Source organism: Bison bison, unplaced genomic scaffold, assembly GCF_000754665.1.
Source record: "Bison bison bison isolate TAMUID 2011002044 unplaced genomic scaffold, Bison_UMD1.0 scf7180017864042, whole genome shotgun sequence".
Classification (NCBI taxonomy): Eukaryota; Metazoa; Chordata; class Mammalia; order Artiodactyla; family Bovidae; genus Bison; species Bison bison.
Window position 1 is genome coordinate 279566 of NW_011494614.1, and position 12410 is coordinate 291975.

The 12410-nt window shown below is 38.8% G+C and overlaps 1 long non-coding RNA gene across 1 annotated transcript; it reads right to left on the reverse strand.

Annotated features, from left to right (window-relative positions):
* Window positions 1-1069: 1069 nt before the first annotated feature.
* LOC104985281 lies at window positions 1070-9131 on the reverse strand. Its single transcript, XR_824876.1, has 3 exons — window positions 9002-9131; window positions 3219-3293; window positions 1070-1118 (listed from the first exon to the last, which is right to left on the reverse strand). It is a non-coding gene; the product is annotated as an uncharacterized LOC104985281 (long non-coding RNA).
* Between the last annotated feature and the right edge of the window lie 3279 nt (window positions 9132-12410).

A 12410-nucleotide genomic window follows, 5' to 3' on the forward strand; every position in this document is an offset into this window, starting at 1 on the left:
GGAAAATAAATAGACATCCCAGAAATTCCCCCAGCAGAAACTATGAGAGCTGCCTCTAGACTTTCCATTTCACGGAGACAAGGAGTAGGGTGGTTTCCACTGGGCCTCAGAGAAAGGAACAGAAAGGTTGCCTCCTCCCAATCAGTAAATATCTGAAATCCCCCCGTGCAGGATTGTGATATGAGGCTGGAAGACACTGAGCCCACAGGGGAAGACTTCAGACCAGAGCCAAGAGATCAAGAATCCACTCACAGGAGACACAAGCAGAGCTACCTGATTGGCTCTGGTGTCACCCCAGCCAGGCAAGAAGAGAAAAACAGTAGAGAAAGATTGTGCTGTTGCCAGGCGGCCTGGCAAAACTAGGTGGTGGGGTGAGAAAATGACCTGAGGGCACTGACTAGAGTGGAGGGAGTATTTGATGTCTGAGGCGGACTTGGGGTGAGGCAGAGAACCAAGTAATTTGATGGGAAAATCCTAAAGGCAGATGAAAAGGACAAGGTGGGAGTTAATGTTGTTTAGTCACTAAGTCCTGTCTGACTCTTTTGCGACCCCTTAGACTGTAGCCCACCAGGTTCCTCTGTCCACAGGATTTCCCAAGAAAGCATACTGGAGTGGGTTGTCATTTCCTTCTTCAGGGATCTTCCTGACCCAGGGATCAAACCCCCATCTTCTGCATTAGGAGGGGGATCCTCTACCACTGAGCCACCTTATTGTAGTTAAATATACTCTCATATTAGTTTAAAGCACATTCCATATACATTACATTGTTGTTCAGTCGCTAAGTCATCTCTGACTCTCTGCAACCCCGTGGACTGCAGCACACCAGCCTTCTCTGTCCTCCACCATTTCCCTGGCGCTTGCTCAAACTCATGTCCATTGAGTCGGTGATGCCATCCAACCATCTCATCCTCTGTTGTCCCCTTCTCCTTTTGCCTTCAATTTTTCCCAGCATCAGGGTCTTTTCCAATGAGTTGGCTCTTCCTATCAAGTGGCCAAATTACTGGGGCTTCAGATTCAGCATCACTCCTTTCAATGAATATTCAGGATTGATTTCCTTTAGGATTGACTGGTTTGATCTTCTTGCAGTCCAAGGGACTTTCAAGATTACATACGTACCTCTAAAAAACAAAGATTCTTTTTATTCTTTTTAAATAACCACAATATCAATATTATATCTTAAAAACAATTCCCTAATATCAAGAGATATTTCGAAGGCATTTCTACATTAACATCTCTCCTGTTGCTGTATGTAAAGGTACTTGAGCATTTTAGAAGAGTTTAGAAGGACAAGAACAAGTTTTACCACAAGAAGGGACCAGGAAATGAAGTTGTAGTGGGAACTCTGGAAAGAGCTAAGATTCAGCAAGAGAAGACTGTGTTTGATAGGTTTTCATATAATACTGGCCTTTCTAGGCTATCAAGTAGGGGACAACCATCTTGCAGGACTTCATACATAGCTCTAGAAAACTCTGAAGCAATTGATAGACACATAAAAAACCAATATCTGAGCTGTTTCAGTGACCATAAAGAATCAAGAGACATAAGTAATAGGGAAATGAGTCTTTTCTGTTCTGCCTATTTCTAAGGTTGTGAAGATTTTGATGGTACATCCCCAGACTTAAAAAAAAAATTCTGTTGTATTAATATGTGCACCATAAAATATTTTTGAAACAGATTTTGTTAGAGGATGAGATTCAAAAATAAAGATACAAGTTCTCATGTTTTCCCCATAGCCTAAGAAATCATCTTGGACTCCTCTCTTCTAGACCACTGCACTTGACTGTCAGTTTTCCCAGCAGCCATCTCTGAGCTAGTGATAAGGGAGTCAAGTTTAGCAGGTTAAAAATGAACCTGGAGATACCTGTACAAAGAAAAGTAGAAGTCAGTGGTCTCAACTCTGCTTATATTATTAGAGTGAGCCTGAGAGATTTTATGAAATGTGAACAGCCAGGCTCAACCCCATTCAGTAATTCTGGGGTGAAGTTTGTGTTTTTGTTTGTTCGTTTGTTTTAAGTACTCCAGGTGCTTTTCATGCACAGGCAGATCGAAACACCACAGCTAAATATGTTTTTAAAAAGTTGCTTAATATGAGAATACTAACTGATTTTCAAGCATTCTATTCACTACTTCCCATTTCAAAGTGGGGGAAATATTTTACTCTACATTAAAGATTGGGTGCAGGATAGTGAGAAGAAAAGAAATGCAGAGAAATTTTAAAGTAAAAAACCATATCTAATAAAATAGCAGTAAGGTTCTCTCAGAAAAGGCTGGTTTCCGCTTCCATATCCCAGATTCTAATTTATTACATTTTAAACTGCTCCAAATTTGACAGACCTTATTTTCATTTAGCCCAAAAAACACTCATCCTATTAGATTAATAAAATTATCTAATGACTATTTCAAATTGCAATCACAGTTTTTCATATGTCAAAATTATTAATTCTGACTACTGAAATCTTTTCTGTTTAATCAAGTTTATCTCTCAATTGGGAAGGAAGAAAAAAACCTCTGACCTTAAAAAAAATAAAAAGACATTTTCTATCTCAGAGGAACTGACTTCATTGAATTATCCTGGAGGGAAAAGCAAGTACAAAAATGTGAACTACAGGCAGCTGGAAAGCAGAACTGTGTACAATGAATGACACACCAAATCCTGCAGGGAAATATGTACCACAATACATATTTCCTGTGGCTTCCTGCCTGAGGAGCACTGAAGAACAGTAAAAATTCTTCCAGAAATTTTTTCCTCAGCTGTCTCATTGATGGATTTAGCACAGGTGTTTGTCAAAATGTTAAATCATGGTCAGATCCAAATATGTATATTTACCAATGTTCATACATCTAATTACAAGGGCCACTTGGTTCCTTAAAATGAAGGCTAAAAGAAACTTGAATTTCATTCTATCCCAAGTCTGGAATGCTGCAACAAGGCCATCAATTCATTCATCTGAGTGAAAAGCTTATAAAATCACAGGCCTTAACTTTTACCAATTACACAAAGTTCGCCATTTTACCAATTACACAAAGTTATACAGATATGATCATATGTGCTAGAAGTAAAATTAACTGTCTTCTGCAGGATCCTTAACAATCAAATAAGCGATCTAAGTTTATCTTAGGATGTTTAAAGAGACTAAAACGAGCTGGTTCCACACATAGCTTCCATGATAAACTCTGGGGAGTCAAGAGAGGACTGTTGGATGGTAGCACATACTTACTGTAGAAGGCATTGTGTATTAGATTGGTCACAGGAAATCTTCATTTAACTAGGGATAGCTTGTCACAACACATTCCTAGTTAGGACAGATAATAAATACCAATAATTAATATCTTTTTATAATATGACATAGTCTTTTACATTTTTAAAAATGTATTTATTTATTTGGCTGTATCAGGTCTTAGTTGCAGCATGTGGAATCTTTCTACAGTGCACAGATCCTTTAGTTGTGACATGCAGGCTCCAGAGCTTCCCGGCTTCAAGTAATTGCAGCTCAGGGGCTTAGTTGCTCCAGCCAGGGATCAAACCCATGTCCCCTGCATTGCAAGGGGATTCTTTATCACTGATCCACAGGGAAGTCCTAGTGCTTCACATTTTTAAATAACTTCTGATTCCTTACCATCCCCTCCTTGATAAATTTATTATCACACGTTCAAGAACTCTGTGTGTATCTCCCACTTGGGCAACCAACTACTCTCTTGCCTCACGCTAGCCCACCCTCATTGTCGTCAGTGTTTTCTTGACAATCCGTCTTGGAGCCTGTTACTCCTATTACATACTGTGGGATGTCCTACTTCTTATTTCTCCACCTCCCGTATTTACCTCCACCACCCTACCATATTTACTCCTTACCCTAACCACAAGGAGCCTCATGCCATTCCCCAAACACACTGTTGGTTCTCGACTCTATTCCTTTCCCATACACCATTCTTTTGTCATCCTTAACAAATGTCTTCAGTCCCCTTTGCCTGACTGGCAAACTCGCCCAAAGCTTTCAGGACCAAACCAGAACTTCACCTCATCTGCGGGAGACTGTCTGAAAAGTCCCAGAGTTAGTCTGACTATTAATAGCTTTTGCGCTGTCTTAACCTTTGTATACAATTTTACAGTCATCATGGTCTATTTCCAAATCTAGGTTTCTCTGCCTCCACCATCATTCCTAAGTAGAAAATGAGACCTCCAGGCCAGCTACCTGTCACGGTCACCTGATGTCCCCAAAGTGTAGCAGGTGCTCAATTCAAGTGTGTTAGTTGCTCAGTCATGTCCAGCTCTTTGTGACCCCATGGACTGTAGCCCACCAGGCTCCTCTGTCTATGGGATTTTCCAGGCGAGAATAATGGAGTGGGTTGCCATTTCCTTCTCCAGGGGATATTCCTGACTCAGGGATCAAACCCAGCCCTCCTGCATTGCAGGCAGATTCTTTACAGTCTGAGCTACCAGGGAAGAATGGCTCCCAATTCAAGGGATTGATGAATCTAACTGATGAATGGTTAAAAGGAATTTTCTTTCTGTTTGAGGTAGGGAAAATGAAATAATACAATATAGAAACTCAATAATACAAAGTAGAAACTCTTTCACCTATATTAAAGGTGAGAAATCTATTTTACTGTGAGTCAATTCTGAAAAAATTAAAATAATTACTGGCTACATTTTAAAAATTTATTTCTTTATTGAATGGAAGCATTTAAATTGTGAAAATAGGCACTCCTATCATAGGCAGTGAGCTGTCAATATTTGTTAAGAGCACATTTGAGAGGCAGCAACAAAGAGATGGCTTTTGTTGTCATTTTTTAATCTTTTAACTGAAAATCTATTTCAAGTGGAATCACAAAGCTGAGTAAGTGGCAAGTTGCTCTTCAACCAAGATCAGTTATTCTTGGCATCTAGATTATGGAGGACGACAGGACCACGTGGTCCTTATTCCTTAGGAAGACTTTTCTTCAAAGGCTGTCTTTTCTTTGCCATCCTCTCTCTGCAGTGGGCTTCTTCAGATTCTCTTTCGAAAGGGTTTCTTCTCCACCCTCCCTCCCCTGCCCTTGTGAGCCAGGTGCTAGAGTTAATACTTAGCAAGGAAAAAATAGTTGCTTTTTAGCTGCCTCACATAAATAATAGCCTAAGGAAAACACCTGTGTCTATGAATAGTTGTTTATAAACTCTGATTCACAGGGTCTCAAGGGGCTATAATGCAATTTGGGAGACTGGTTGGATGGGACATGTTTTGACTATTCCATCACCTACAGGCTGTCCTCTCACAGCACTAGGCCACATGCAACACATAAACACTCAAGTTGTATCTACAAGACATCAAAATGGGAACGTCCTCGGCAGTCCAGTGGTTAAGACTCTGCATCCAACGTGGCGGGTGCGAGTTTCATCCGTGGTCGGGGAACTAAAATCCCACATGTCATGCAGAGTGACCAAAAAAATTGAAAAAAAAAAAAATTCAAGACATCAAAATAGCTATCTAATCTGAGCAAATCAGTTGTTTTCAAAGCATATTCATTCAGAGTGGGAGAACTAGTTTTTTTACATTATGTTAAAATTAAAACAAGCATATAGGCATAAAGGTAAAACAGAACACTGGCTTTGTAGACACACAGACCAGCTCAATCCTATGTTATTTATGTGACCTCAGAAGAAAAGTTACCTAACCTCTCTGAACTGTAATTTCCTCATCTGTAAAATGGGGCTATGTGATACCCACCTCAGCAGTGCTGAGTGATTAAAAGAAATTATGTTTGTGAGGCACTTGGAAGATATTCAAAACATTTAAGTTCCTTCCTTTCAGAGGTAGTAATCTCCTCACAGATGCAGAGCAATAATAATTTGAATATTCGAGTGTGTGTATATATGTGTGTATGTGTGTGTATATATATACACACATACATATACATATACATATATATTTTTAAATTCTATTCTTGATTGTATGAGTTAAATAGATGCCATCATAATATGACTTAAATTACTATTGTTCTGTCCTTCACACCACACCTCTGCCAGAGGCCCACAGAGTTATAAGGAACCTAGAAGATGAGCCAAGGCAATGCAACCCGGACCTTACTCCATCACTGCATATAAGTCATGCCAGACCATTGAGTGTGGATTGTTAGTTCCATACAGCTCCAGGAAAGGAAACACCTCACTCATTTAGCAACTCCTTTAAATCAACCCTTACTAGAACAGAGCATTAGCCAAAATCTTAACTTCACAAATACAGCAACTAGTTACCACTCTAAGAAAACACGAATTTCCCCATATTTGGTAATATTATTAGGTAACTTCTTAACTATATTTTTATGTTAATGATTTTAATGTTAATTTTATTTCTTTTTTGGTTTGTTTTAATCCTCCAGGCAAGAATACTGGAGTGGGTAGCCATTTCCTTCTCCAGGGAATCTTCCCAACCCAGGGATCAAACTCTGGTCTCCTGTATTGCAGGCAGATTCTTTACCATCTGAGCCATCAGAGAAGCCAATCAAAATGATTGTTATTGTTCAGTTGTTAAGTTGTGTTCAACTCTTTGTGACCCCATGGACTGCAGCATGCCAGGCTTCCTGTCCTTCACTATCTTCCTAAGTTTGCTCAAACCCATGTCCATTGAGTTGGTGATGCCTTCCAACCATCTCATCCTCTGCCATCCTCTTCTCTTGGCTTCAATCTTGCCCAGCATCAGGGTCTTTTCCAATGAGTTGGCTCTTCTCATCAGGTGACCAAAATATTGGAGCTTCAGATTCAGCATCAGTTTTTCTAATGAATATTTAAGGTTGATTTCCTTTAGGATTGACTGGTTTGATCTCCTTGATGTCTAAGGGATTCTCAAGAGTCTTCTACAGCACCACAACTTGAAAACATCAGTTCTTTGGCACTCAGCCTTCTTTATGGTCCAATTCTCACATCTGTACATGACTACTGGAAAAACCATAGCTTTGACTATGTTGACCTTTGTTCGCAAAGTAATGTCTCTGCTTTTTAATATGCTATCTAGGTTTGTCATAGCTTTTTTTCCAAGGAGCAAGCATTTTTTTAATTTTGTGGCTGCAGTCACCATCTGCAGTGATTTTGGAGCCCAAGAAAATAAAATCTGCCACTGTTTCCACTTTTTATCCATCTAGTTGTCATGAAATGATGAGACTAGATGCCATGATCTTAGTTTTTTGAATGTTGAATTTTAAGCCAGCTTTTTCACTCTCCTCTTTTATCCTCACGTGCACATAATTTAAAGAATCCAATTTATATGTCTTGCTGTGAAAAACAGCAGTCCCTTGTGTCTCCCATCAATACCTTTCTCCTTACATTATATTCAATGTTTTTAGCTATTTTGTTTTATTTGTTTGAATTCATTGGTTGGTTGATGTTTTTGGTGTTTACTCCTACGATTTTGAGCTTCCCTGGTAGCTCAGTCGATAAAGAATCTGCCTGCAATGCAGGAGACTGGGGTGCAATCCCTGGGTTGGGAAGATCCCCTGGAGAAGGAAATGGCAACCCACTCCAGTATTCTTGCCTGGAAAATCCCATGGATAGAAGAGCCTGGAGGGCTACAGACCATGGGGTCGCAAGAGTTGGATATGACTTAGTGACTAAAACCACTGCCACCACCCACAATTTTAAGTATGCTATGACTGTCTATATGCAAATTTGATTTTTGAAGTGCAGGATTATGCTAAGACTTCTTACTGTGAAATCTAATGCAAAGCTTTCTCCACCACCCTCTTCCTGACCATCACACACATTCTGCTCCTCATCTCTTCATCCACTCAATATCACCAGATCATAATCTTGGTTAGATTAATACTCAGTATCTATGTTAGTGTCAGTATGTAAGTGTTATTTTTATGTCAGTTTTGTCATCTATATACTATAATTCTTTCTTTTTGGCTCCAACTTGTTTCCTTGGAGTTGGTTTTTGTGTGTTTTGCCAAATATTCTGTGTACTATCACAAATTGAACCCCAAACTCTCCATCAGCTTGTTGAACTTTTTTTTTTTGAAGATGTTCAAACAAGTTAGAAATTCTTTCATGTTTACCTTCTTAAAGAAGTCTTTCCTTGATCCTTGTAACCTGCATCAGTGAGAAGGAGGGTCCTGGACCAAGTGCATACTGGCCACCCAGGCTGTCCCTTCCCTATCTTCTAGAAATTCCCTTTGCCTGTGTCCTGAATCCACTGTCTTCTCCTACCTTGATTCATCCCTTCATTTTGGTGAAGCACATCTGGAGAAGCTTCTGAGAGTGGGTTGTAAGGATGATACACATTTTTGAGAAATTACTTACATGACTAAAATTCAACTTGTTTTCTGTTTTTACATTTCTCAATTTCTAGTCTTTTGTTATTTTCTGTATCCTCTGAGTCTCATCCACCTTGTTAAAAAAAAATCTCTTCAACTGGTAGGCCCAAGACTGATGGGAGTATTCCAGTAATGGTGTGGAGAATGTAATGCAAGAATCACTTTGTGATTCCTGAATATGTACTCTAAATTCCTTTCTGCCACAGTTGCACATTGCAGCTATTGTACATCTGTCTTTCTACCTACATGTGTTCCTATTTAGGATTAACAACTCTCCATTTTGCCAAGGTCATTTGAATTCCATTCTTATAATCTGAAGTGTTAATAACCCTGTTTCTTAGCATCAACTATAAACTGAGCTTTGTAAATATCACCCATATTTATAACAAATAAAGTACACATAGTACTTCTAGACCTTCAAACTTGCAGCCATCTCTTCTAATGGCTAATTCCAAAAGATTTCTAAATAATTGGATTTGCCATCAACAATGGCAAAGTTTGATACATAATTGTTTCTTCATAAAGAATACTTTGAGGGTTGAGTTTTAAATCTGGGGGATTTGCAAGGGTATTCAGCTTCTGCTTTTCAAAGGAAATCTTCCCTTATTTAAAATATTAGGTGGTCCATGATTCTTTTTCCAGACCTGAAGCATTCATTCTGTTAATACTAAACAGATATAATTAAAGAGGTAGCAAGGCATAGTAAAAGAGTACTTACTTGAGGGAGAGGACTAATGTTACTAATGTTTCTCTACAATCCAATATTTGTTGGATATACTAATAATCCAGTATCTATTCATCCATCAAATGTGTACTGAGTACCTATTATGTTCAGGTACTATGGTAGGCACTGGAGCTGCAGAGAGAAAAGGACAGACATGGTCCCAGCCTCTGTTAAATAGAACCACAGATACTGAGCAAATAACATGTTGACCGTGACAATGACTTAATCTCCTTGAGACTCAGTCTCCTCATGAGTAAAATAAAGAAAATAATAGTACTACTTCACTAGTTCAAATGAGGTAATACTATAGAAAAACTTTATTAGCTCTCCTTTTCTCCAGACAAACTACAAATATCTACTAGTTATAATTTCCTAGGAGCAGGGAGTATATCTTACTCATCTACTCATCTTTGTAATGTTAGCAAGTAGGCAGCACTCATTAAGCGGGCAGGAAATCAACAGTGTGTGGAGCAAGCGACAATTCCGAAAGATGAATTTATATTTTCACACAATTTTAAGTCTTCTCATTTTCTTACCAAGGTTATCCACCCATTCATAAAATAACAAACTTTATGTCATTCAAAAGCAGAAGGTAATTTTATAGTAAAATGTTTCCATTTAGTATGTATTCATCATTAGCTACTGCTGCTAAGTTGCTTCAGTCGTGTCCGACTCTGTGCGACCCCATAGACGGCAGCCCATCAGGCTCCCGGTCCCTGGGATTCTCCAGGCAAGAACACTGGAGTGGGTTGCCACTTCCTTCTCCATCATTAAGGTATATATATTTGAATAACTAAAATAATATAACATTTAAATTTTCATTTTTTCCATTTGATAGAGCAAGAAATATTTCCTAAAATAATTTCTGAAGGTGCAGCACAGTTTTGGGAATGTTTGACAAAATTCTTTGAGATTTTAAAAGCACCTAAATAAGACACTCAAAACAAGTCAATTACATTTGAAATGTTAAAAAAATTTTTTTTTTTAATCTGACTCTATTCAGCCTACAGAAAAAAATGTTTAACTTCACTAAAACACATTCAAATAAGTGTATGGAAATGTCAACTGACCTGCTTCCCAGCAAGTCTTCAGGATTAATGGACTTTAAATCTTTGGACACTAAAATTTGTATAGCAGACAGAGATTTTTACCATGGAAGGTAATTCCTTCCATGTTGCTTTATTCCCCCAAAGGGACTAAGGGATAAACTGTGATTTCTGTTCTTTTCATGGAAACGCATGGAAGAAGCATAGGAAGGGGTTCTAGAAATTGTTCAGTTCAGTTCAGCCTACTTATTTTTCAGAGGAGGAAAAACAGAGGCCCAGAGAGGTAAGATGATTTGCCAGTTGCACAGCTGAGATTAGAACCAAAGTCTCCCCTTCTCCGGGACAGGAAGTAGCAGCAGCCTGCTGAAAACATTGCCTGGTATCCCGGGAATTTGCTTGTCTGCTGTGTGAGGATAGTCTGACCCTGGAGAGTCTAATTCCAAGACAGTTACACATACATTCCAGCTAAAGATGCATCTTCATTTTAATTGAAATAGAATGACAGACCAACACCTCCAGTTGTTTTGTTTAAGAATAGAAAAATAAAATTCTTTATCTGGTATCAGAAAAGCTCTACTCCTTAATATAACTGAACAGAAATAAGACATCTAGAGAGCTTTATTCAACCTCAGTATAGGTTCTCAATGCATCAGCCTAATTGACTGGCATACCCGAAAGCCTGTGCTGCTTCTTTCATTTGATAAGGAACTGCCTTCTCCCCACTTCCCTCCCCACTCAAGAACCTCACAACAGCAACCCTTCTCCTTAAATTCATCCGTAACAGATTTAACCACTTTCTCTTGGCCTCTTCCTTCACCATTATGAGATCTCCAAACAAAACAAAAATCCAGAAAGTAGTTTCTCTTCTCAAGTTTGGGAACATCTAATCTGGTGGTTGATAAATTATCAAATGGAGCCATGGCAAGAACATGGACCTGGGGGGCACTCAGATCCAGTTCAAATGTGGCTCTGATTCTAAACCCCTGAGGAAATCCTCAATCTCTCTCAGGCTCAACAGTTTCATCTCCGAACTAGAGGTGATAATGCTTATCCCATAGCGTTGTCGTAGAAATTCCATGAAGACACATTTAAGCATTTACCACACTGCCTGGCACATGCTAAAGACTTATTCTTTTCCATCTCTCTCTGTTCTCACTTTTTCTCCATTTTCAAGGAACCCTGCTAAATATGCAATTGTTGTCACTTGTTATATAATTCTTTCTACTTTTATATATACTGGAATTCTCCATTATAAAAAAGTTTTAAATAAAATAATTTAAAATGATCATTTGAGAATGTTAGCAATGTTTAGTAAATGCTAACAAGTAAATAATTTTTTAGGCCTGTAGTTTTGGGTAATAATATATTTTAAAGAGAATGATAATTTAGAAACTAGAGAATATCATATCATTCAAACTGAGACATAAATATCCAATGTTCTTAAGGGAGTTTTATTCCAATATATAAACTCTTTGGTAAGGCTATACTCACAGATGAAGTTAACTATTACATATGAAATATTATTCTGATCATGTATATACAGACTGGTTCCAAATAGGAAAAGGAGTACGTCAAGGCTGTATATTGCCACCCTGCTTATTTAACTTATATGCAGAGTACATCATGAGAAACGCTGGGCTGGAGGAAGCACAAGCTGGAATCAAGATTGACTGGAAAAATATCAATAACCTCACATATGCAGAGGACACCACCCTTATGGCAGAAAGTAAAGAGGAGCTCAAAAGCCTCTTGATGAAAGTGAAAGAAGAGACTGAAAAAGTTGGCTTAAAGCTCAACACTCAGAAAACGAAGATCATGGCATCCGGTCCCATCACTTCATGGGAAATAGATGGGGAAACAGTAGAAACAGTGTCAGACTTTATTTTGGGGGGCTCCAAAATCACTGCAGATGGTGACTGCAGCCATGAAATTAAAAGACGCTTACTCCTTGGAAGAAAAGTTATGACCAAACTAGACAGCATATTGAAAAGCAGAGACATTAGTTTGTCAACAAAGTTCCATCTAGTCAAGGCTATGGTTTTTCCAGTGGTCATGTATGGATGTGAGAGTTGGACTATAAAGAGAGCTGAGCACTGAAGATTTGATGCTTTTGAACTGTGGTGTTGGAGAAGACTCTTGAGAGTCCCTTGGACTGCAGGGAGATCCATCCAGTCCATCCTAAAGGAAATCAGTCCAGGGTGTTCATCGGAAGGACTGATGTTGAAGCCGAAACTCCAATTCTTTGGCCACCTGATGCAAAGAGCTGACTCACTTGAAAAGACCCTGTTTCTGGGAAAGATTGAGGGCAGGAGGAGAAGGGGATGACAGAGGATGAGATGGTTGGATGGCATCACTGA